General features: G+C 34.0%; 1 long non-coding RNA gene across 2 annotated transcripts in view; it reads right to left on the reverse strand.

The window, feature by feature from the left end:
* Positions 1–546: 546 nt before the first annotated feature.
* Positions 547–26,107, reverse strand: part of LOC136841363 (uncharacterized) — a 358,011-nt gene continuing 332,450 nt past the window's right edge. For both annotated transcript variants that reach the window (XR_010853908.1, XR_010853907.1), the window contains exon 4: positions 547–1,699. This is a non-coding gene — a long non-coding RNA (uncharacterized lncRNA). The remainder of the gene's footprint in view (positions 1,700–26,107) is intronic.

Raw genomic sequence — 26,107 nt, forward strand, 5'->3', positions numbered from 1 at the left:
CTATAAGCATTTGTACCATTTTAAATTTTCGTCCAAACATTATTTATATTAATAATACAATCGAGGCACTTCATTAGTTGTTATAGTAATATGAAATGAGGAAATTTTGATGATAATGAAATTGTAACATAAATGGAACTACTGACCTCATCAAGTAAATCTTATATTTCCTATTGGGAAATGACTAAAACCTAGGGAAAGGACAGAGTAGATCCTTGCACTTCTTATAAGAAAATATGAATGTAGGAGAAAGGAGAGAAAGAAAGAAACCTAGTTTTTATGAAGTAGCACTGTAAATTAAAAATGACCAAAGAAATGGAAGTACTGAACTAAGGAGGATTGTCAATGTTATATTGACCAGATCATAAAACTCTGGGAACTGGGTTGCACTGATTAACACTTGTCCATATGCACAAACTATAATTTGAATGCTCATGAATAGTGCTTAACTGTGATGAAAACAAAGCTCAGAATAGCTTTTAAAGAAAGAAAATAAACATACAAAGACTTTTTGCAATCCAAACAACTTTGCTTTTGTTTTCATGAAGACTCTTCCCATCAGTGAAACAAAAGCAAAGCTGGATATCTCAATTTACATCCATTTACAAACGGAAAAATTCAGTACATTATGTACACACCTGCCCTTCAAGATAAGTTCTGGCTAAAAGGACCTACTGCCTTCATCTAGGATATTATTAAAACAGGACTCCTGTCACCCCAGCATAAGGACTTCAAAACTTCAAAAGAATGCCAAATTTCTATTGAATATTAAAAGGAAACAACTATAAATCAGGGAGACTACATTAAGAGTAATGTTTTTGCTTTCCTTTGATGAACAATTTATGAAACACCTCTTCAATGAATGATCTATATGTATACTAATGAAATATATATTAAGATAAATAATTTTTGAATATAAGATTGCTACATCATCTTGTTTCCTTTGTTTATTACACTAAACATAGGTTTTAAATTGCGTGACAAAAGACATCAAGGTAAAGCACTCATAAAATAAGGTTACTGACAGAAAAATCTAACTTTACTTATAATATCAATCAACTCAGCAAAACCTCAAGCCACTACACTACCAGGACACAAAGAAAATTACCCAAATATGCACTTAGTATGAGTTTCTATCTGACAGTGTACTTAAAGCTTACCAAGTGAATAATTGTTCTTGTTTCCTGTGATAACTCAGATTTGTCTTTCTTAGACTGTTTGTACAGAAGGCATATACACAATGCATACCATATGTAAAGAAAGTAAAAGTAAGAAATGAGGAATAAAGAAATTACAAAATAAATAAACTTAAAAAAGCCTCCAGCACTAAGAACTCACAACAGAAGATCACCTAAAGAGAAAGAGACAAGACCATGTGTCAAGGCTTGGACAATGGAGGAGAAAAAATAAATGAATGAAATAGTCAATCAATATGGATCTTCAGCCAATGTGTTCCACGAGAAAACAAACAGTCAGTTCACAAGCCAAATAAAGTTTTACAAGAGTGCCTTTTAAACAATAAACCAAAAAGTAACATGCATTCAACCTTACATGCATACATGTTTGTACATAAACAGCTAAAACATGCCAATCTCCATACTAGAACAATAACAAGTTTTATCAATTGTCTTTTTCTTGCTTTAGTGTAATTTAGCCTTCATGGATGAAATACTGGGAAATCAGTAAATGGGCCTGTAATCTGAAAGAGAACATAGTTGCTCTTAGTACTTCAGCATGATTGTGCACATATAAAAATAACTGTGTTGGGTAAAATATTTAATTACTTAAAACTTTACCAAAGTACAGTAGTTGTTTAAAACCATATACAAGTACTGTACTCAGAAAATATATGCTGCAGTTTCATGACAGCCTTTCATAATACTTTACTGATCAAGCAAGATGAATATTAGAAACATCACACTTCTAAACTTTCTGATACAGCTGTTCATATAAATTATCTAAAATTATATATAAAATTTTAAATAACGGAGTATGAACAGTTCTTGCTTCTAATCTAAACTAAACTAAATATAAAAAGAAAATTGTGTAGGCTAAAATTTAAATAAAACCTGTACAACAACCAAGAACAATTAAATTTTCAAATTACAAACAACTAAAACTAAACAAGTTATAAATATCTGATATTCACGAAACTAAATACAATACAGTAGTAGGTACAGTATATTACTATGCATGTCATAAAAATAAATATATAGCTGGTGGGTTAAATTTATAAAACAATATGTGAGAAAAAAAAAATCATGTGATTTTAAACATTTCAAAATAACACAAGAACAGCATGAAACTATAAATCTTCCTCTTTTCAAAGCTGGGTCAATGAATTGACTAACAGATTTGGATACTGTACCACCATAATGGCTGCCAGGTATCTCAGTCAAGAACTGCATATCTCTCAGTTAGTGAGACTATCAACTACAGGTACTATGGAATCAGTATCACAAAAACCACACTGAAATATATTAAATCCTTATTTCACAATATACAAGCCAAAGCTCATTTAATGCAGTCAGTGCTAATGATAGTTTCTGATAAAGCAGGAACACATTCAATTTCAATTAAATCAATGTCTGAACAGCTACATAGCTAGCACTATAACATACTCACACAGAATGTATCTAAGCAGGAAAAATGAACACCTTAACAGTATGTCACTGCAAAGTAAATTTAAAGCATTATGAAGAAAGAACTGGATGGAAAACTTGTTTGTATACAATGAAACAAAATAAAAGTTGTCATATACTTATGTACAGGTATAAGGCAAATAACACATCAAAGTCTGGAAGGATTAACCCTTTCACTATGAGCCTCTTTTCACCACTAGTGACAAGAGCGTCTTGCTAACCATGTAACTGACAAATTTTCTCCTTTTTATATTTGTACTTCAATTCTTTGTTATTTTCATTACTGTTATAATATTTCACTGTACTATCATGTTATTATAATGTTTTATTATAGTTGAGTGATAAAATATGCAAATGATATCTAGGTAATTATTCAAATACTAAATTATGAAGCCTTTTTGGTATTCATTTCACTGTGATACTTCTACAAGCATGGAGTAAAGTAACACCCTTTTCATTATTCAGTATGAAAATCTTTATTACAAACTTTGAATGCTTGCTTTTGTGAAAAATTTCATCTGCAAAAGCCTCACACTTGCCATTCTGTAGAAAATGAGAATTTATTATCTCCAATAAAAATTTCAGAGCACTGATTTTTTACTAATTAAATTTTCAATGGTCTTCCATTTGCAAATTTTATCACGTTTTCTTTGTTTACTCATACCATCTCTGGTGCTTCACACATCTGCTTCCTTCTCTATCTTTTCTTGTGATTCACGATTATCTCTGATAAAACTTGAAGTTAAATAATTATCTAAGGCAAGTTTGTCTACAACTAAGATATAATAAACATCACCATAGTCACTCTGTCACTATCAGAACTATCTGATTTACCACCAGAGCTCCCAATCATCCTTCCTTTCAGGTGGATGGAACATTGCTGAATGAGTCTGAAGCTTTAACTATGCTAGGTGTAACTTTTGACTCACATCTAACTTTAGAGAAACATCTAATGAAAGTTTCAGCACATACCGCATGTATACAGTATAAGGTATATTGTTCGTAAGGCCTCAAATGCTGTACTTATAAAAGTGATAAAATCAATGCAACCTGTTTTAGGTCATTTGTGCTTCCATTACTATGTCTGCTTCTGCCATAGATTTATCTCTTTTAGACAGAGTAGTTTGTAGTAGTAGGTTTCTATTTCCTAATAGCAGCAACTATGACTTGGACCATCAACGGATGGTCTCTTGTTTGTCACTTTTTCATAAGTTGTATTTCAACAAATATCTTTCACATTCACAATTGATCCCTGACTGCTCACTACCTACCAAGCTTCAATTCAAATACATAAGGCAATTAAAAGCAAGACTGAAACCTCAGTAGTATCAGCTATGGATATTTACTTCAATAAGGCAATAGTTTACACTGTCATTCATACAAATACAATTCTTGAATATTTGTAACTTGTATCCCTATTTCATTGTTTATAAAGTTATTAATTCTTTATGTTACCGGTAATTAGATCATAACTCCAATACTCATTAAAAGTCAATTCAATATACTGTATAAGTTCCAAACCCATCAAATGGCGATAATAAGGTTTACTTAAATTTCAAATTTGAATATATTTTTTTCAAGTGATTGTTTCATTTTCTTCAATAATTTCCGCTAACATAAAATGTAAGTGATGAAAAACCATACAATTATCAAATTACTGTGCCTCTTAAATCACTGACAACACACTGTTGTCATTCAAAGCAAGGTGTGTGAATTAGAGGTGACAAAATAACTTTGCCATCAAACAACTGAAGGGAAAGAGAGATTGAACTGACTACAAAAATAAAAAAACTTAAGATCATCAACATACCTGTCCAAAATAAGAAGAAATGCTGTGCACAGCTTCAGTAAATCACTTGGATTTAAACCATGCTGACAATGTAGTATCACTTGCATGATTAAAGCTGTAACCAAGAGCAATGAGACTTGGATTTGGTGAGCCCAAAGACCACAACAGATGGTGAAATGAATAATCTTAATACACTTATACCTCACTAATCAACTGTAATACACCCACAATAAGTTAAACCATCAAAGAAGTTGCAAATACATTTAAGACAAAAAATAATACTGTATACTGTATAACATATTAAAAAGCAATTAAACTTAAGTCTATAAAAATAAAATCCCAAGGTCAACAGGGGTGTCATTTGGGGGGGGGGAGACTGCACACACCAAGACTAAAGTTGCCCCCCCCCCCCAGCCACAACTTGGGCCCCCTCACCCCACCAAGCCCCAAGTAACAGCAGCTGGTTTTCCATTATTCCTACTGAAATTCAAATGTGTCATCACATGAAGTTATATCTGGCTATCCATCTATTTTATGTGCTTCAAAGAGCACATAAAATAGCTCAAAATAAACTTAGCCAAATCACCTATAAAAATAAAAAATCTGAAATGACACCCCTGAAGGTCAATATAAACTTACCTGTTCAGAGTGAAAAGTGCAGCTTTGCAAAGGACTCGGTACTAAGTCACTTGGATTTAAAGCAGGTTCTAAGTTCTATAATACTTGCAGGCATACTTTGCAGGCAAGCAACCTCAAAGGACAATGATCATATTTATCAGGCCTATAAAGATCATCCAATCAGTAAGTCCTTATAAATAATGTACATGTATTAATAACACATATAAGTCACAAAGGGTGCTAGACTATTTTCAGTGGTCTTGTATTAAAACTGTGTGAACAAGGCTCCAGTTCTGCCTTCCACTGATGTGTTACCTTTAAGAAATTAACTCTTGCCTGATTGGTGACTTCATTCCTGTTCTCATTTAGAGAGACCTGAAAGTCAAAGAGAGAGAAAAATTATGAATATGTGTACTTCCTACCCTTACTCTCCGATTAATAACGCTCCTAATGTCAAGCACAAATTAATTATAATAACTGAAATCAACAGCTGCTCAACCCACATAAAGCTTCTAGAGCAAAATACTTACACATTACAGTACATAAATAATAATATTTTCACTTACAAAACAAAATTAAACAAGAATATCTTAACCACAGAGCATTCAAACTGCAAATATGTTCAATTTACCCTTTGTCAAATAATGTGATGTCAACCAAAAAAGCTATGAAAAAATCTAACAAGAAGCAAAAAACCCAACATATGGCAAGAATCAATGGAACTGAAAGATAAAACTAGCAACAGTAATCACATCATCTCTAGAAACTGGAAGAATAAAAGTATAAAAATTTACATCACAAAACACAACAAAAACTTTAATACATTTCAATTCCTTGTCAATACAAGCATGATATTATTATTAATTCAATTACACCTGGCCAAAAGTGGTAAGCAAAACCAAACCGCTGGTGGTAAAAATATGTAGTACAGTACTGTAGTATGCAAAAATGGGTGAGACCTCCCTAAGTAAAGTGAAGGGGCATGGAGGAGGGAACTCTTAGTAAGAGTAATAGTACAGTACTCAAAAAATTTTCATTAACTACTTATCTAAGTACCTATCTCTTTTAGCAATGACATACGCCAATCTAAAACATTAGGTTGTCACTGTCATTGTCATCTGACTGGAGATCATTGCAAAGTTGCCATCTGGTAATATGGTCTTTGTAAGTATACTCAGAGACCAATTTTAAGAAAGTGTTCTGAAGTCATCAAGTCCCCACTTCTAAGACCTCACAAAATTTGCATATGGTAAGTTTGTGGCGTCACTGCCACCTCCACATCTCCTTGGTAAATTCTTGGTTAGTTCTCATTTTAATTGCCCCACAGTACAGTACTAAACAGTACAAAATGTGACAAGAGCACTGAATATACACATAACACATGCCATATGTAATACAGACTTACATTAATTAAATTCGGACACTTTTGGTTCAAGATGACACTTCTCAACTCATTGGCCTATATATTTATTCCAGTGACTGCAAGCACTAATTCCTCCCTAAATCCTAAATAAACTATACTGATATAACATCACCTGAAGATTCACAAGTCACTTATCAGTTTAGCCAGTGTGCATGTTTATGGTTATCACTAATTCGGTTCACTAAATTTTTACCTTAGGCTGTTATCACGTTTTGGACTTGAATTTACCATTTTCTGATGTTTTAGCATGTGCTTTGACCATTTCTGATGTTTGATTTGTTAAAACATGAAAATTTTTGGAGACAGTAAACCCCATCCTTATATCTTACAGTTTGGGTACTACACTGGGAAAGCAGGGTTTTTGGGTAGGGGAAAATAAAAAATGGGTGAAACACAAGGATGGATTTAACCTAACCTAAGAAGCTGGCTTCTTACTAAGCCGGGGGGGGGGGGTTCCTTACCTAGCCCTAGACTTCCTGCCTAACCTAACCTAAGGGGTTGCATCCTCACATAGCCTTGGGATCCCACACCTTACCTGACCTAAGAGATTGGGCCTTACCTAACCAGGAGGTTTGTGGCCCCTCTGGATCCCACAACTTACCTACCTTGGATGCCAGATCCTTACAAAGTCCTAGACACCCTACTAACTTAACCGAGGACACAGCAAATGGATTATAATAAGGTTGCAGCTTAAGCAAACCTAACATAAGGCACCAGGTCCTCACTCTAGTGGGCGATCTTAGATGAAAAGATTCCACAAACTTACCATAACATGAATGACAACAACTATCAATGGGATTAACTTCCTTGTATTTCCCTCATTATTATTATTATTACTATTCAGTAAATGAAACCTATTCATATGGAACAAGCCCACAGGGGCCACTGACTTGAAATTCAATCTTCCAAAGAATATGGTGGTCATTAGGAAGAAAACCCCACTTTCCCACTGTCGTCCCAAAAATTGTAGGATATAAGGGTGGGGTCTTCCATCCCTAAGAGTACTCATGTGCTAATGGAACAAATGTCAGAAACATTCAAAACACTCATAACACAGGAAAAATATGAAAACTGTTTAAAGTACAATAATACCAAATTAATAAAGTAAAATAATTTCACTATACTGAAAGGTACTGACTAGTATTTGGTGTTGCAATACCTTGCAACCTTCCTGCATGTAACTGTAATGTAATGAACATTAAAGTACTAAAATCCCAGCAGTGGTTGTTACATGCACAATAAAGTTTCTGCTAGGCTATGGAGTAATTTTTAGTGAATTTTATCTATTAGTAGAGTGCAGTATTAATTTGGTCGCAAGTCTCATGGTTACCTGAAATGGAGCCATTAATCACCTTCAAGGATTCTATGTGTTTATTTTCCCCTTTCGTTTTCCTTCATATTTACATCTTTTGTTTGTGTGTATGATATTTACTGTCTTTTATGTTTTTACTTTCATCCCCAGGGGCTGGTACTGACCTAAACACGGAGCCCATTTTGCACATAGGATAGGCTGGTAGTTACCGAGCCAGAGAGGCGAGTCTTCCATTTTACCCCAAAATGTTCCACTCGGCCATAAACACAATGAGATGCAACTATAGGGATTTGCTTTTGAATAGCTAGGCCACAACCCACAACAATATGCTAATCTGTACAACTTCAGCAATTTTCCCCATAGGCTAGCCTATGTATGGCTTTACTAAGAAAGCTAATCAAGATGCCTTTATTCTACCCTTACCTTCTACCAATTGCCGGGTCTAATTTAATTAATAAAATCTAACACTGTAAGGCTTGGTAGGTTACTAGGCCAGGTTGGGCCTACATTCCATAAATGCTCCCTGTCCTTATATACTGTACAACATATAACACGCCATATTTAAAAGCCTTTGATTAATTGATCGATATTCAATCTCACTAACTAACACCGCGTGATATGCTAATAAACTTTTGTATACTTGCAGAACAAGACCGGATTACCTCAACATCACCGATGGATCAACAAATATAAAACAACTTTATCCGTTATCGCGCTATTTGCGTTAAAGGGCGAGCCATACCTTACCGTTGTAACGGCTCCTCCTGAAAACTTCGAATGTCGCGGCCTTGTCCTATTTTCCTAACTTCTTATCGAAAATTACGTTGAACAGCTTTGATTTATTTTCTTTCAGCTGTGTTCTACGAGCAAGATATTTCCACATGTTAATATTCAGTTGTCATCTTCTGCTTCGTTTTAGTGGCCATTTGCTCTTCAAGATTTGTAGACAGTACGCAAATGATGAGAGAGAGAGAGAGAGAGAGAGAGAGAGAGAGAGAGAGAGAGAGAGAGAGAGAGAGAGAGAGAGGCAATTCTAGTTTTCCTACTTATATAGAAAAATAAAATTGTCAAAACTGTCGTTAACAACGCACAGACACAATTTCCTGTTGTTTAATTACCTTAGTTCAAGAATTAACTTTATAGCCTATTGTGCATTTGTCTAGAACGACAACATTAGAATTTACTTTTTACTTTCTTCTAGTTTTGTTTGCTATTTGCGTCGTCATACGTAGGGATAATCTCTTGGAAGGATTCAAGCTTATCAAGCAAGTGACCTGACTGTTCCCATAAGAGTGAGTTTAAATTATAATTACTGAAAATGAATAAATTTTTTCTGTGGGAAAGGCGAAAAAGCCATAAACATACAACCAATCTTTCACCAAAAAGAATGTTTAAATTTGAAAGCCAACGATAAAGTAGGAAGAAACACACTGTAACAATACTGATAACGGTGAATGTGAATCTTACAGAAGAATAAACCTGCAGAGACTGTTCAACTCATTATGTGAAAACTGAATCATAAGAATACATTCTCGGTGACTAGGCACTATATTAATGATTTTGTTTTGAGTTTCTAAACCGAACTCTACTTCTGGATTTAGGCCTGACGATATGATGAGGCCGGCATCATGAGAAGTGAGACGCGCTTGGAGAAAGGGCAGCTCAATTTCTGTGATGAAAGCAGCCGATTATCTCAGTCAGCAAATGACCTGAAGGATCGAGCTCTCATATCAGGCGTCGCTACCGCGAGATTGAAAATCAAGTGTTCATTTTGGTTAATAGTTTTTCAAGGGTTCACATCATGAATCACCATCAGGAGTTTGGATATCATCATCATCACCATCACATCAATAAAAAACTTCCACTGAGTATCTGGGCTAACACTTTTTTCTTTCGTCACTTAATTTGTTTCTATGTCTTTCAGCTCTGATGATTCAGTCAACAATCGCAAGCATACATCATCACATTACAAAGATTTTGCATTAGGAAATACCGATGTAAAACACGATTTCATGAAAAAAATGCAGACTTATTCGCAAGTTATTGCTTGTCTGGACGGGTCCATGAGCTCAGTAATACTCAAATAATAATAAATAGAAAATAAAATCTTGCTCTGTTTAGAGTGTGTTCTATTCATGAGCTGCGGGCTAAAAGAATAAAATGAATTTTAAAAGGAAGAGGATCTAAAGAAAACGGAGGAGGAAAAGGAGGAAGAATGAGGGAAAGAGGGACCTAAAAAGTACAAAATATATAACAAATCAAAACTTAAAAAAGAAATGAAACCTTTACCTGACATGGCAACGTTGCTGGCAGCCGGAACGTACCAACCGCAATAACTTCGAGACGAAGCTATGCCAAGTATGTTTAGAAACCTGATCATATTTTCTGACCAACGTAGACTTATCAAAGTGAAAAATTACTAAGGCAACAAAATACAAGACGACTCTGAATTCGATTTAGTCGTTTACGGAATGCCCTGAGGGAAAGAGGTTATATATTTGTCCTTCTATATTTTACGGAATTTTCGTTTGCGAAACTATGACAAATACTTTCGAAAGCGACCGAAGAAAGTTCGTTTTCAGCCACTGGTTTTCGGTTGATTTCACGTTTGTATTTTAATGCATTGCGTGTAATGTATAGGAGTGCTATTATTATTATTATTATTATTATTATTATTATTATTATTATTATTATTATTATTATTATTATTATTATTTGATTAAGCTCCAATAGAAGCTAGAAAACAAATTTATGTTGCCTTACAGCTTAAATGAGTTATTTTTAACTAAACATTTAAATGTCTAGTTAAAAAGGACTCATTTAAGCTGTGAGCAACGGTATTTGTATTTGAACTTCACTCTTCTTCTCTAGCTTCTATGGGAGCTTGATCAAATAATAATAATAATAATAATAATAATAATAATAATAATAATAATAATAATAATAATAATAATAATAATAATAACACTCCTATACATTTTACTCAATACTTTAACATTCATGCATGATTACTCCAACACACCTTTTTTATCTACTTTAGCTACAACTGTGACAGAGACGACTGTTCAACTAATGGCATGCTAAGAAGATTTTCTCTCTCTCTCTCTTAAATCATTCCCCTCGGATCTAATCATCTGAGGCTTTCGAAGGCATTACAGATGGTGACTCAGGAGGGCTCCAGATGACTAACCTGATTAAGGCAAGAGTTGTGTTTTCACTGGCGGGGTGTGTGGATGCGGATCTAATTGGGGGTAAGGGAGCCACAGGGGCGAGAACCCTGCCTATTTAACTGTCAGAGATGCTATTGATGAGGGGACGGGATTTTTCAGATGAGTCTGAAATCAAAATTAGGATTTTTTCATCTTGGCAGGAGCTTCTTTTTTTTTTTTTTTTTTTTAAGGGATGGAATTACCTGTTAGTGAAAGCGCTGATCAGGGAAATCAAGACTTTCCTTAGCTGCTCAGTTAATCACTTGCTTTATGTTTGGAAATATTTGAAGGAATATTTATCTATTCCCGATATAGATTTAATATGAGTACATGGACTACACCACGAGTCAGGTTTCTTTCTAACGTGGTTAGGCCTTAGGTGAATGTTAATGTTACCCCGAATGAAGTCTTTTCAATGCGCGAGTCAACGGGATAATTACCAAAATGGCCTTACCTAAGCTAGACCAGGCTTAAAGAAATATAGACCAATGAAGATGCTTAGGTCTATTAATTACCTCCGAAAAGGTGGTTATGATTTTGTTGTACGAAGCTTACGAAACTTGGGTCTTAGGTTTCAATAGAAATCCGGATATGAATAAGAAATTTATTTATTCATTTATTATTATTTTTTTGGAGGGATTTGGGGGGGGAGGTTAGGTGGAGGTGGGGTTGGAGGTGGAGGGTTGGTGATACATTGATCACCCCTGGCTATTTTAATATCTCAGAATATTATTATTTTAATTATATACGTTTCTCATCAGTCACTGTCCGAAGTAATTAATACCAGTCAACGTGGCAGGTCATATGACACTTTAATTCTTAAGTTCAAGTGCTTCAGCCAAAAACGGCAAAACGTAAGTGTTATAACTTCAGTTCGGGAGGAATAATTACAATACTTTTCCTAAAATAGCAATCACTAAAACCAAACTGTAAATAATAACATGTCATTTCTTCGTCTCGAAAATTGAGGTTAATCTAATAAACCCTCGAGCCTGCTATGGTCAGTTCTCCAGACAAAGAATAAATCATGAAGATGCACAAGAAATAGAGTAAAAAAATCTTCAGTTCAGGATGAAAGCAACCCAGCTCATGCACATACAAAATAGCAGCTTCGTGTCAGAGAAATGTCCAGAACGGATTTTCAGTCTCGTGTATAATACTTGATTTTTTTTCTAGTCTATTACTGATAAAACAGAAATTAAACAAAAAATATTGAAAAAATAACTTAAAATCCTGAATGAGTAAAGGACTAGAATTATTAAAAGGCAGTACTAAAAACTTCGAAAAAAAACTCCATAAACAGGAGAGGGAACTGTACGTATAAAAGCTAGAAACGAGTCCACAGAAAGAAATGAGAATGGTAAGAAAAAGTCACAAGTAAAATCTCATGTAATAAAAATGTGACTTTTAACTTCTTAAAAAGAAATCTGTGAAATAGCTATCATGAAATTTTAAAAAAATTAAGCACAGGAAAATTGATAAAAGATAAAAAAAAAGAATGTTTAAAGAGCATACTGCAAGGGTGGGTAAACAGAGGGCTAGCAGGAGACTTCATGGTATCAAGTGACGTCTAGTGCTTTGTGATTAGTGCACTAGGCAAGTGTTCCACAAAATTTCAGATTCAAGTGTTGCGAGCAAAAAAGGCTGCAATACTGGGGACATTAGATAAGAGAAGATCCTTTCCTCTCTTTAAAAATAACATGATTTTACATACAACGTAAAGAAATAATTAAATTTCAATATTGAGGGTTAAAAAGCCAAAATGAAATTCGAGTGAAAAATGTTGCTAGACATGGAATAATAAATTATTCAGCCAAAACGTTCCATGCCCTTATCTCATTAATTTAGCATGAAGGCTTTAAAAAGGCACATTATTACACAATGAACATTTTTCCTAGAAGTCAACTTTAAAAGCTAAAATTATAGGAAAAACAATAAGTCCATGTGATAAAATTCACGCATTTTTTTTATATATATTAGTAATATATACCGCGTAGAGACTGGTTCATTTTAGTCCTACAGAATATTTTATGTCTTTAAATCAAAGTATACTTTATAAACTAACAGACATTGACACTTAACAGTTTGGTCGTTAATCATAGTAACAGCGGTGATGTTGGCTGTGATGTTTGTGAGAGTAGATTTATGTTGGCTTTGATAATGAAGAAACTGGTGATTTTGTCTGTGATGTTGGACACGTTAACAGCTGCCTCAATTCGGCGACCCCCTGAATAGCCAAGCTATGCCTAAATCTCGTGCCACAATAAAATATCGTGAGAGGTGAACTATTCCTCTGAAGAGAGAAAGAGAGAGAGAGAGGGCGGGGGGAACCCTACCTACATGAATAAACTGTACACTTATTGCAGTAAGATGCCCTTGAAACATCCGGCATAGGCTACTTGAATATTTGACAGGTCTTCCAGAGTACTAAAGAAAGAAAATGCTTTCTTACAATCCAACTTTCCCTGATATCTTCTGTCTCTGGAACCCCTGGACAAGTTTTGTCGTGTCCGATGTTCTAAAATCTTTCCCAAGACTCAAGTCTCTCAGAGGCTAGAAAATGCGAATTTTTTACGGCAGAAACATTAGGAACAAATTTTTGCACATCTGTGAATTTCGACTTTCGACATTCTGTAATTGTACGGTCTATTTTTCCCGACTAAGATTTTCCTTTAGAATATCTTAGATACTTCGGGACGATTTTCTTTTCTGGAATATCTTAAAAACTACAGGCACTCAGTGGGCAGATAATAAGCCTTCCAAGAAGTATAATTTATAGCGAACGAAAACTGTTGTCTAAATCTCTTTTTTGTTCGTTTTATATTTTTAAAGCAAAGTTCGGAAGATCTTTTGACCTTTTTTTTCTTTGTGTAGATTTTCTGACCTTCGACCAGTGCTTCAGTGGCCCTAATACGAAAAGTAAAAACAATGACTATTAAGACATTGAATTTTAAAGTTTGAATTTTAACTAATCTATGTTATCAACAATTAATTATAATTCTAGATGTCTCTCAGTAGAATAAGAGACCTTGGTATTCCAAGTTCCACTTTAAAGCCTTAGAACGATTGGTGGTTAGTGAGTCCATTTCAGTTCCTGCGTATTGATTTTACATTTACATCTACATGCAGTCTTATATTTTACTAATTCTATTTTAGAAAAAATAAAGGAGAGGTATTCATTTAATGAAATCCAAAGGAAGGTAAATTATTCAATATATTTTAAACTATGCTAATTTGCTTAGCTAATTAATACAAGGAACCCCTAAGGATGGAGAGGCACTATCCTTAAGGAAAGAGTGTTTTATTAAAAGATGGAGGAAGTTCAAAAGCAGAAAAACAGAGATTGTGGTCGCTACCAGGCAAAAATACTGAAAAATAATAGTGATTTGATAATCTGCGCAGGAGGCCGATGCAAATTTTGAGAGAGAGAGAGAGAGAGAGAGAGAGAGAGAGAGAGAGAGAGAGAGAGAGAGAGCAACCCAACCACCTAAGACTGGTTAGGTTCTTTATACCCTTAAAGATCAAATTTACCTGGAAAAGAAGGAGTAACAAGGACACAGTTGTTATCGATGACGTACCTTCCTACCAGGACCAAGTTACGAAACAGGATACGAATGTCTAACTCTTATAGCAACGAGATAAACTGGTGCCCAGGAGTATGAAACTCGCAGGAAGAAATTCAGGCTAAACAACTAATGTTATTAAGCCAAAATCACGCCACCAAGGATAGAGCCATCTAAGGAAGTAGTTTGAACCTTTCGTCACTTTGAGTCCCCGTTTTCTGAAGAGGTATTGTCCGGAGGGCAAAATTGCCTCATTTCAACACTAGACAGTAAATTCATTGATATTTCGTATTCTTTCACAGCATAATCACAAACCATGGATTATATGTATGATTTAGAGAGGAATATTTATATTTTACATGTTAAGGTGTTAGAGCCAATGGATAGTTAGTAATAGTAGAATAGTTGCATGTAAAAAAAATGGCATTTCATTTATATTAACTGGGGTTGAATTTGAACCTTTAGCTATTACACAGTGCTAGATAATCTAGATGCCTATGAAAGTTCACCTACAGGGTAAATTGCAGAACTGAGTGTTAAACAAATAGCTGTCAGCTGTTATCCAAGGAACCATGAAATTGTCAGCAATTTCAGGTCCTCAGATCTTATCCGAAAATTCGGACACAATGGAATGCAATTTTGTGGAAATTTAATACTCAAAAAATCGTCGCCTCAAAAAAAGTGCAGATTGTTTCAATGCTCTAAAATCTTCCCCACTAACCTCACTGCTGCTTGATGTAATTTAAAAGATTATTAAATCACCACGCTTTCTAGACAGTTTTTTTTCTTTTGTTTAGAAAAGTCAGTGCAATGTGGGTTTAACCTTGGTCACTAATAGCGTCGTTAATGCTGCATCCATGCTTTCCTTCTTCATCATTTATGCCTCAAAAAGTGGAAAATGTTCTCATACCATAACCACTCTGAAGTAACGTTTAAATGTCCCCCGCAGAGAGAGAGAGAGAGAGAGAGAGAGAGAGAGAGAGAGAGAGAGAGAGAGAGAGAGAGAGACTCTCTTAGTCCCAAATAACGCTTGTATATACCATTGCTTTTCATGCATTTCTTTATTCTGCTCCATGAAAGTGAAAAATCTTAATCCTCGCTCTTGAAGATTTTTATAAAAACAGCACGAATATCGCATTCGCAAAGATTAACTTGCTTTGTTGTATTTTTATCTATGACACCTTGAAAGCAACAAATCCTTTCATTCTCTTCTGTACATTTTCGCTCGTCCGAAGGCTTAGTCCGTTAAGAGGACTTCAGGTTATCTGGATTTTTTAAAACTAAACCACTTAATTCTGCTTTTCGAGTAAAGCTCTTTTTTTTTTATTCTAGTGTCCAATGTCAAGTAAGATTTTCGGAGTTTAGAGACAGGTAGCTTCAATTAGTCTAACATTAAGTGATTTTATCTATTCTGACGAATTCCCTTCCAGTTCTTCAGCGTCCAATATTATTACAGAAAAATTTTTACTATGAAAGTCACCGTTACCAGTACACGTGTATATTTTTAGGTTCTTAGAATAATTTTTAATCAACCTACAACTTTCCATTCCATTGTTCTACTAACTTGGTGGAAAATATCTTTTTATTATTATTAACTAATATTACAAAGCTCAGTAACATTCCATACCAAACCCCGAATCGTAGTTGGAGCATTAAGATAAATTGAACACTTTTAGTTTGAACATTAAAATCTAACCATACTTTTGGCTAAAACAAATATATTCAGCATACATATATTCTCAGCAATACTTTTCTTTAAATTTCCAAGCGCCACTCCAAGGATCCGCCACGGATCAAGTTCTCGACGTTTACTAAGGACAGAGCACAGGAGGAGAATCTTATTGACTTGCTTCCTCAAGTAAAAACCTGAAGAAATCTGAGACCGAGGCAGCATAACTTGACTGACAGTATTCTCAGCACTAAGAAACAATATTCAGGAATTTTCTTCAGGGAATGTCCATTAAACACTGGCCTGTTTTTTTAACATGCACTTGGTACAAAATATTTTTTTTAGCAGGTACCCGGCTACCGAGACAAAGCTTTCATTACTGCTTTTTTTGTGTTGAACATTTTATGCATAACTTGTCAATATACCGTGAATCCAACAACACATTGTTTTATTTCAAAATTCTCAAACAACTTCCAAACGGAAAAAACTCTTGAAAACTAGAAAATCTATGACACAACTTTTCATTTAATGTAGGGAAACAGGGTCTCAGGAGTCATTTTCCAGATAACTGTGGGCATATGCCATTGGAAGGCACAAGTTACTTATGTTACCTAAGACTATTCTTCACAACACTTAAAAAGTCGACATAAGAGCAAGTAAAAAAATATCTGAGTAAAAAATACTAATATATAGTTTTACCATGAATTCACTGCACACTTAAAACGCTGCATGAGACCACAACCTACGAACGTACATAACTTCTACATTCTTTCCAATAAAAATATCTTCATTAGTTTTCAAACGCAAACTTTGAATCAAATGATACACCCCAGGAATCGTTACGTCACACTAAATTGTTTTGTTTTCTGCGACAGAAACCGAAATGCAAATTCAAATTTAATTTAAATTGTGAAAGAGGAAACAGCTTTGTCCAAAATGCCAATCGTTATTTAGAATGGCAATCTATGTGAATTACAATCTATTACGTTAAAATACGTGTTGAATCATGATCTCTCTCTCTCTCTCTCTCTCTCTCTCTCTCTCTCTCTCTCTCTCTCTCAAGTGTCTTTCTTTGCTGGAATCAGATCATTCACAGACGTTTTCTAATTTTCCGCTGTTCCGGAGGGCACCTCAGTTGGTGACTCTCGTATACTTCAGACAAACAACCTGATTAGGCCAAGAGGCGTGCTTGTAATGGACCATTTAGGGACTGCAAGATTAGGAGATAGGAGGGGTGGGGGAAAGGCATACCTATGGAGGGGACAGGTGGTAGGACTCCATGCAACTTGTTGAGGATGTAGTGCATTTAAAGTTCTGATTTTTGGGTAAAGCCTGATCTCATAAGTGGGGGTTTTCAACTTGAAGGAAATCCAACTTGAAAGCAAATGATTTAGTATGTCTATTCTTATTCTCGTTATTTTGATTAAGTTGATCGTTAATGAAGGTTAGTTCTGGGGAAGTAAGAATTCTCCCTACTTCTATGAATCACTTATTAAATTAAATATTAAGAAAAAGAGGTCTTATGCCAGTAAAATTTTGATTACAAAAAGTTGAGTGTCTTTAGCGTGCCACTTGCAACTTGCAACTTGCAACTACCATTAGCTGCATGTTACTTGTCACTTGGGCGTGACTTAAAGGCAAAACAGTTTTGCTTATTTTATACCTACTGCTTTAGTCAATGTTCTCGAGAGCTTACAGTCTGTTTGGAGCTATGCATATTCACCTGTAACGTTATACCTGTCAGACACTCCTATCTTAAAAACACTAAGACAAAATCGCAAAAGCGAGCTATCAGACCTGATCAGTCCATCGTATCACATATTCTTAAAACTTGAATTTATTCCTCTCTGTTTTCCAAATTATGTAAATTTCCTATGCCTAAAGGGTAATTTTCTTGTCACCTGAGAGGGTCAATGTAGTAGATTTTCATTTTCCTTTTTTTTCCATTTTTTTTTTTTAGTCAGAGGTGACAGGTAAAACTGCCAGTCTCAGTTTCTTTAGGAAAAAAAAAAAACTGTTTTCAAGAGAGGGTTTCTCACGCAAATGTTACACTTCTTCAGTTTCCTTTTAATTTTAGTGAAGAGATCATTGGAACAGTCCTCCCATAAACAGCCCAGGCCCGGGGGACTGAAGAAAAGGCTAATGAAAAATGCAGACCTCCGAAGTTTTGGATTTTAAAATCTTTTTGCCAGAGAAAACAGGCTCAGAAGTTATGTAATTCTGCAAGAAAACTCAAGTCCACGTTTTAAGAATTTGCACAGACAAAGAATGATGGATACTTTTTCATTTTGCAGTATCATCTCAAGTAAAGATGGCGGTATAATGTAGTCCATGAAATTGGAATGCACATTCCCATTCCATTCATGAACAATCCTGAGATGGAGATCAGTAATGCGTTGTCGGATCCTAAGCTTAATAATTTCTTAATACAAAAGCAATCGAATTGATATTACTCAGAATGAAGATCAAATTCACTTCATGCATCTGAAGAGAGAGAGAGAGAGAGAGAGAGAGAGAGAGAGAGAGAGAGAGAGAGAGAGAGAGAGAGAGAGAGAGAGAGAGCGTTCAATAAATGAAAAGGTTTAGTTTTAAGAGCCTCACATCATTATTATTCTAAGAGATGTCAGAAACGTGACAATGAGACGACTATTTTGGTTTCTGTTTCCTCTTGCTATTCTATTATTGTTCTGCCGTGTTCATTTGTTTTATATTTTCATGTAATAAATTTATATAGAAAATACCAAGACATCTGTTTGTCTCCTTTGCATCCCTTTCTTAACATTTACTTGTTTGAACAGTAATTTATTCAAGAGGTTTCAATTGGCAGGAAATATTTCTTTTCAAATATAATTTTGGTTTTTTCATTGAACTCAGTAATTCAGAATTTGATTGACTGTTTTGTTATCTAATAGAATTACTCATTCCCAAAATCAGTTTCAGCTGCTGTCCTTGACAGTTTTATTATTGATGATTATTTGCTACTTTTATTTAAGTAAGATTCCCCAATTTAACAAATATTTTCTGCTACTGTCTCAGACAGTTTTACTATCGATAATATTACCCTTTTTGCTGTTTCTTTGTGAAGGTTCTGATAACATACAAGCCTTATTCACAGAGCTTTGTGGTTATGTTCTCAAAACCCTCTTCAATATGATTATCATCATCATCACCATCATCATCATCATCATCAAAAAAGATAGTATTGTATTTCTAACCTGTCGAGAATGGTAAATAACACAGTGTATTATTATTACTTAATTTACGTCTCTGAGTCTATTTACTCTGGTCCCCTTTGGTCTGATTTATCTTCAGATTTTAGAGCCAGTTAGACCTCTTTTGAATTAACTGGGAGTCTACAGTCTTCTGAAGACATATTCCCATTATGGAAAAGCAATGAAAAATTTTAGTTACTTAGGTCGTTAAGCCATTAATGAAATGAAATTTTTGAGATTGTGTGGTAGAATTGTTTACTAAGAATTTATACATACAGTCATATATATATATATATATATATATATATATATATATATATATATATATATATATATATATATATATATATATATATATATATAATATATATATATATATATATATATATATATATATATATATATATATATATATATATATATATATATATATATATATATATATATATATATATATATATATATATATATATATATATATATATATATATATACACACATGCCGTTAAAAAAACTACAGATACTGTTGAAAAAAAAGCTGCTCTTGCAGAATCAAATATTTACACTTATTCAAAACACCTTTAGTCGTGGTACATGTAAAATAACAACTTCCTAATCGGCTTGTATATTGCAAAAAAATGGAACATGAAAAAGAAAGTATTATGTTTTATTCTTTTAATAATTTCATTTTTTTTTTATCTCATTTTGGAAACTTTGCTCTGCAGAATGTACTGTGGAAATCAAATCCTTCCGCTCGGTAAAGCAATGATACAACAACAGCCTGCATAAACTCTTCTTTTGTTTTTATGTTTTTTAAAGTTGAAATGGGCTGCATAAACATTATTTCGGGTCATTCTAAAAGAACATTAGAGGCTGGAAATGTTACAAACGCAAAGCGAATCTTGACACTTCATTTCCGTGATGGCCCTCTAGGGTACTTGAAAGTTTTACTATATTCTGGATGAGGAACAATGTCCCGGAGGACATTATTTTTTTATGTTAATGAACGAGATACTTCAAATCTTCTTATATTTTGTATTCTGTTTAAAACTACGTACAGTTGAAAGAATACTGTTATGTTCACTTACTGGCTGAAGAATAAGGTCCATAAAGTTACGTTACATATTATGTTGATACTGTGGTGAAAGCAAGATCTAAACTTATTATTAAGATTTTGAGTTAAAGAATAAAGTTATTATTAAGATTTTAGCTTAAAGAATAAAGTTCATATTATAATTTTAGGTTAAAGAATAAAAGAATAAAATTATCATTAAGATGTGAGGTTAAAGAATAAAGTTGTTCTTTAGCTTTTGAGTTTAAAACTAACGTCTACAGAGTTTTCTTTGATTTTGTATTTTGATCCGAATATACTTCTCTTTAGTCAGATTTTCTATGCTGATATATCGAAGGGCAAAATAGCCAGTTTTTCATCTAGAAATGTAATGAGCAAAAGGTATTGTAATTTGAAGAGTAGTGAAGTTATATAAAATTTAATTTCTTACAAGATTTTCATGAAGTTTCTACAATGAAGGCACTTACAAATTCTCAGACAGTTTATAGTTGCTGACTGGCTGTTAAACCTTCGATTGTTATCAAAATAACTACTGCACTCATGACAGTAAAAATGAATATAGAGACGGCAAGTTCATAGCTTTGGAATGTTACGCAACGTCTCGAAGCTGGGACTGAGATGCCTGCACGTTTATTTATGGGCAAGTGATAAGAGAAGATGGCCACGGGCTAGACGACGGATAATCTAAACGGGGAGTTTACTTTCCATAGATTAGTACGCATATTGCGCTTTAATATATTACTAGTATTCCAGTTACTACTATTGTGAATTCGTTTAACGAAATAACTGCATCACACTCCTATATCTATTAAATACATTTCGATTCTACTGTATAGCAAAAAATTTTATTAATCCACGGAAAATAAAATACATGATCATTCATTTGTTGAACAATCTCCCTCCGAACAGACAGTCCATAAGTGAATGAGGTAATAACAATGCAAAAGGAGAGGTTATGAATATGCATAAAAAATGTACATTAAATGTCATCAAAAGCTGAGTATAAAGTAAAAAACATGAATGTGGTGGACGTGGCGCCTATAAGCCTTTATAGAAATTCAACTTTTGGTTCCTCTTGGTTCTTCTCCTCCCCTTTTATTTCGAATGAAAGAGAATTACAAATAAAACGCCAGAAATAGACGCGTTTAAAATGGGCAGAGTGAGCCCAGCTGTCCTTGGCCCTGGAGTAATTAGAGATTGGCTGATGTGAATTGAAAGAGACGAAATCTCTTTTGCAGAGTCTCGTCGGTGAGGGAGACAATTCTGTGAGATAACTCCTTCCCTCTTCTTGGGAATAACTTGTGTTCCAGACGGTATATTTTGAGAAATAAGAACGACTTGCTTTCGTTCTTCCATATGCCACGGAATAAGAAATATGGTATTTAATATTCATCTCTTAAAAATGCATGTTACCCGTTATTCAGATCGATACGAATCTGGAGGATGCAATTTGCACGCTTGTGCACACACATAAACACACACACACACACAGACACACACACACACACACACACACACACACATATATATATATATATATATATATATATATATATATATATATATATAAATATATATATATATATATATATATATATATATATATATATATATATATATATATATATATATATATATATATATATACATATACATATGTATATTTTTTATCTTGACAGGGACTATGGCTCCAGAGAAACTCAGAAAATCGTTTGGGATGATATTGCTAGTCACACACCCTTCCCCATTTAGCAGCAACCCGTTACACTCGACTAACCACCGGATACCCAATTCACAGCTTAGATCAAGAGACCCATGATGGGTATCCTCGAAAACCGACCTCATTGTTTTGCCCCCACCCCTCCCCTCCCCCTACCATTGATTTCGGGTCTGTAGTCCCTAGCTGAGGTGAGGTTGGAGAGAAATTAAGATAACTTCTAAACCTGCCACTTCCCCGTAAACCTGCTAACAAACATCCAAACATCTAAACAAGCAAAATGAAAAAAAATCCTTGTTGGAGATAATAAACATACTCGCATGACACATCCGTCAAAATAAATTGCACTTGAAATGAAATGAATTTCCCTTCCGATATTATCGAAGTCCCACTTTGCGTCAGACTTGGCAGACCAAATCCCGAGTAATGCCGCTGGTCTCGGCAAAAGGCCACAGAAATGGTCTTTCACATCTGGAGTGGAATCCCTCCGCCATCTTGGAGGATCTCTGTAAGGCCAAGAAAGTCCGGCTGATGTTCAGTTATGCACCAACGGACATTTTGAGGCTTTCAAGTGGAAGGAAAGGATGGCTGGGTGAGAGACGGAGTGAGAGAATAGGAGGAGGAAGAGGAAGAAGAGGAAGAGAAGGATAAGAGAGAAAGAGAAATCCTATGATAGATGATTAGAGGTTTAAATCTCGAAAATCGACTTTGCACAGTTTTTCGGTAATTATATTCACCTTATTCCTTTACGTCACTTGAAAATAAGCTATATAATCTATAACCTATAGCAATTTTTTAAACGATTTTAAATAATAAATAATTGGGCAAACAGAATAAAAGAAAGTAAGTGAAAAGTAAAGTGATGACAAATAAACCGCCCCTGCCCCACAAATATATATATATATATATATATATATATATATATATATATATAGACAGATATATAAATGAGGGATAAATGATAAGAAGACAAAAATAAACAAATTACCATTAATCCAATAAGGACAGAACCCCTTGTAACCTTCATGAAAACAGAGCAATGTAATATTTACCCTCCCTATTCAACAACTGAAACGATGCAAGACGACTGTAATTGACTCCCCTGGTCACGACATCAGCACCAATTAACAAATCTCTTTCTCCATGTCTCATGAATTCGGGTCACATGTAACACAATTAACGCACTTAATCGAATTATGGGTATTATGTCCGAGGTCAGGTGAGCATCGACAGGTAGACAGACAGACGCTTATTTATTCATTAGTAAATTTACGAGGTCTGTCAATGCATTTTTATGAAAAACGCAATACTTATTCGATACAATATATATCTGAAACAGAAGCAGGTTCATCAAGGTTCATCAATTTTAGTGGTTGACTCGGGAAGAATTAACAACACATACCTAAAATTTATCCCCTTTAGTTAATAAAAAAAAATATATATAGTAGTCAACGAGCATTTCTAAACGAAAAGCGCGAATTTTTGGAAAAAAAATGTCAAAACAGAAAGTCTGCTTTAAGTCAGATAAGCTTAAAAAACTGATAGGATCATTTCAGAACTCTCTCCCAAAGCACCTCATTATCACTGAAAGGATTCCGTGATCGCCTCACTGGTCTTACTCCCTTTGTTAACACAGTTCTCTCTCTCTCTCTCTCTCTCTCTCTCTCTCTCTCTCTCTCTCTCTCTCTCTCTCTCTCCCTCTCTCTCAGCAGCAAGGAACATATGAGACAGATAGACAGCTTTTGCGAGCCTTTGTATGAATATTCATTCGAGTACAAAAGGGGACAACGATTCAAGTGTGGTACGTCGGCCTGTTTTAACTGACGGAACTACTTGATATATTACCTCTCTCTCTCTCGTTTACTCTTTCTACTACAAACACACACACACACACACACACACACACACACACACACACACACATATATATATATATATATATATATATATATATATATATATATATATATATATATATATATATATATATATATATATATATATATATATATATATATATATATATATATATATACTTAAACCCTACAAGCTGTATGGTACAGTACTGTATATCTAAACTTAGCGCTGTTTCAGAAATGTTATGTATCTTCCTCTCTCTCTCTCTCTCTCATATATATATATATATATATATATATATATATATATATATATATATATATATGTGTATGTATATATATATATATATATATATATATATATATATATATATATATATATATATATATATATATATATATATATATATATATATATATATATATATATATATATATATATATATATATATATATATATACTTCTCCACAGAACGAGATAAATTTCTAGAAATGCCCATATATAAAATAGATATATTTAGTGTGTGTGTGTGTGTGTCTCCCGAACGGACGCAAGCATACAATGTGCTGTGAATTTTTATATATCCACTTATATACAGTTATATAACTATGACCAGTTTCTTTCTATGTGTCTGTCTGCCTTACCATATGTTGTTGAAACTGATATTGTGAAAGCCAAAACATTTGATGAGACAGGTGTTTTATTCATAAGACTTACCCGGTATTTATTTCATGGATTTTATCATACTTTTTGATCCGATATAAACAGATTTTTGCCGTCAACAATATGAAAAATCCCGCCCAGAGAATGCTCTTTTCAGGGCAACATTATTTATACAAACTCTTCTCTAGAAAGTCAACGGCAATTCTAAAAAGATGAGTCTCTTAAGTAGCCCAAGAACTGTGCAAGATCTTGTCTGTAAATCACGAAAATAAAAGTTCTTTGCAGGATTATCTATCCCTGATTTATTCGATTTTAGCGGCAAAACCAGCCCTAGGAGAGCTGTTAATCAGCTCAGTGGTCTGGTAAAACTAAGGTATACTTAACCATATTGCATTTATTTCGCTGTGTTTAGCGTGACATCTCAACAGAAGGTAGTATGGGTTTTTCTATTATTCTCTCTCTCTCTCTCTCTCTCTCTCTCTCTCTCTCTCTCTCTCTCTCTCTCTCTCTCTCCATGCAATTGTAAAGTGAAGAACAAAAGTAAATTTTCATCTAAAAGTATTTACCAAAACCGTTTTTGAATGAGGTAAATCACGTTGACTTTGACTCTCTCTCTCTCTCTCTCTCTCTCTCTCTCTCTCTTATAGAAACAGGCATAAAAGATGTAACTTTCTTGTATTTCTCTAAAAAGGACTTGAATGATAAATATGTCGTTACATTGTATATATATATATATATATATATATATATATATATATGTTTTATATATATATATATATATATATATATATATATATATATATATATATATATATATATATATATATATATATATATATATATATATATATATATATATAACACACACAATACACAACACATACAATCACACACTCACACATATGTCTGTGTGTGTTTTTGGGCAATATGTTTGTGTATAAAGAGAGAGAGAGAGAGAGAGAATTGACAGAGTCTTAAGAACAATTGCAGAAAAATACTCAGAAGAATCTTCACTTGAAGCTTTGGCCTGAAGGCACTTGGCTCATTAAATCCCAACGTTTAATCCAGCAAAAAAAAAAAAAAAAGCAATGTTTGTCGACATGAACTATGCAAGAATGTGTTCTCTGTATAAAAACTTAGAGTATATTTAATAAAACAATTTAATGTACACAGCCTACCAAGAAGTACTGACTTAAGCGAAGAGTTTCCAGAGGCTGGAGAAAAGTTTAATGTTATTTGAAGGCAAATGACATTTCCCACTGCTACAAAGAAACATTTTGTTGTCTCTTTGCTACTGCTACGAAAAAAAAATCTGTAAGAAATATGCGCCCACTCAGGTACCTTCATTAAAGGTACTCTGT

Source organism: Macrobrachium rosenbergii, chromosome 9, assembly GCF_040412425.1.
Source record: "Macrobrachium rosenbergii isolate ZJJX-2024 chromosome 9, ASM4041242v1, whole genome shotgun sequence".
NCBI classification, from domain to species: domain Eukaryota; kingdom Metazoa; phylum Arthropoda; class Malacostraca; order Decapoda; family Palaemonidae; genus Macrobrachium; species Macrobrachium rosenbergii.